This window comes from Tachyglossus aculeatus, chromosome X1, assembly GCF_015852505.1.
Source record: "Tachyglossus aculeatus isolate mTacAcu1 chromosome X1, mTacAcu1.pri, whole genome shotgun sequence".
NCBI lineage: Eukaryota > Metazoa > Chordata > Mammalia > Monotremata > Tachyglossidae > Tachyglossus > Tachyglossus aculeatus.
The window spans coordinates 60,402,275-60,404,035 of NC_052101.1; the positions used below are offsets into that span (position 1 = coordinate 60,402,275).

The 1,761-nt window shown below is 42.1% G+C and overlaps 2 non-coding genes across 2 annotated transcripts; both read right to left on the reverse strand.

Annotated features, from left to right (window-relative positions):
- Positions 1 to 276: 276 nt before the first annotated feature.
- TRNAL-UAA lies at positions 277 to 359 on the reverse strand. Its single transcript has one exon. It is a non-coding gene; the product is annotated as a tRNA-Leu (tRNA).
- Positions 360 to 1,027: 668 nt separating this feature from the next.
- LOC119920405 lies at positions 1,028 to 1,163 on the reverse strand. The gene has a single exon (XR_005448153.1). It is a non-coding gene; the product is annotated as a small nucleolar RNA SNORA7 (small nucleolar RNA).
- Positions 1,164 to 1,761: the final 598 nt, after the last annotated feature.

Below are 1,761 nucleotides of genomic sequence, written 5' to 3' on the forward strand. Positions count from 1 at the left end.
CAGGAAAAATGTCCAGTTTTGCAACACTGCATCACAAAAGCTAAATGTGGGTATGGCACAGGATAATAGTGTTTGGAGCTCTCGAAGACAGTTGCTACACAATTCCAAAGAGAAAGAAATACTCCAACTAACTTTAATTCATTCATTCAATTGTATTTATTGAGCACTTACTGTGTGCAGAGCACTGTACTAAGCGCTTCGGAAGTTCAAGTCAGCAACACACAGAGACGGTCCCTACCCAACAACGGGCTCACAGTCTAGAAGGAAAATTCTCACTACCAGGAGTGGTTTTCGAACCCACGCGGACATATGTCCACTGGATCTTAAGTCCAGTGCCTTAACCACTTGGCCATCCTGGTGCTTACTTAGTTAACTTGCCATCATGATTTCTTTTTTAACTTGGGGCATGCTACACTATATGATATTTGTTGCAGCACATCGTATTATAAAAAATCTAAGCATAAAATTAATATGAAGATTGTGATTCCAGAATTTTTCTGAACCTGAAAATTTCCAATAATGTTTTCCTCCTCTTTCAGGGGTGTTCTAAAAATGGAGCTATTTTTTTTTTTGTTTTTTTACAAAAGCTGTGGTGAGCTTCTTTGGACAAACCCCCCAAACTCACTGTGCTACACCTATTCATCCAATATTTTATGACCAGATTTTATTCCCTTCATGCACCTTCCAGAAGAGTTTCATGTTTCACTGAACCAAACCTGGAAAACTGACTAGGGCAGGAGCATCCATTTCCCCCCCTCAATTGCAGACATTCATATTTTGATAACATGAAATACAGCATGTTGCTGTTGTCTTATGCTGTCGAGTCATGTCCGACCCATAGGGGTACCATAGATACATCTCTCCCAGAATGCCCTACTTCCACCTGCAATCATTCTGGTCGTGTATCCATAGAGTTTTCTTGGTAAAAATACGGAAGTGGTTTACCATTGCTGCCTCCCGTGCACTAAATGAGTCTCTGCCCTCGACTCTCTCCCATGCTGCTGCTGCCCAGTATAGGTGAGTTTTGACTTTTAGCAGATTACCTTCCACTCACCAGCCACTGCCCAAGCCAGGAATGGAATGGGTATGCCTCTGCTTGACTCTCCCTCCCATAGCCGAGACTGGTAGAGTACTGGAAACTCTCCAGGTGCAACACAGAGGTTGGACAGCATGTTACGTATTTGAAAATATTTACTTTTAAGCAGTAATAAAAAGGTTTAAAAATAATTAATCCAAGACCACACGGTGCCCCACCCAGTCTATAGAAAAAGCCATTGCTTTATCTCAAGATCCCTTCACTCCAAGATGCACAGGGACAGTCAACAAAGCTCACTGGATTGGGAAGTTTTGATTTCTGCAGGTTTTCATTTTAATTAGTAAAGAAATAAGTATTAAAAAATAAAATCTGCTCATCCAAACAGGGTGAGAAGCAGATGCACTAGGCTATGAAGCTTCAACATCAAGTCTAGTAAAAGTGCACAATATTTAGAAGTTGCCGGGATAAGGGGAATGTCCACACAGCCAAAAGAAAGGGGAGTGTGACGGAGGCTAGTGAATGTGCAGTTCCCCTCCTGCCACATCCCGGATAATGCAGACCAAACCCCACCCCCCACTAGCAAATACAATCAATGGTATTTATTGAGCACTTACTGAGTGTAGTGTACTGTAATTATTGTTATAGTATGTTAATTGCTTCCTATGTGCCAGGCGCTCTACTAAGCACTGGGGTGGATACAAGCAAGTTAGGTTGGACACGGTCCC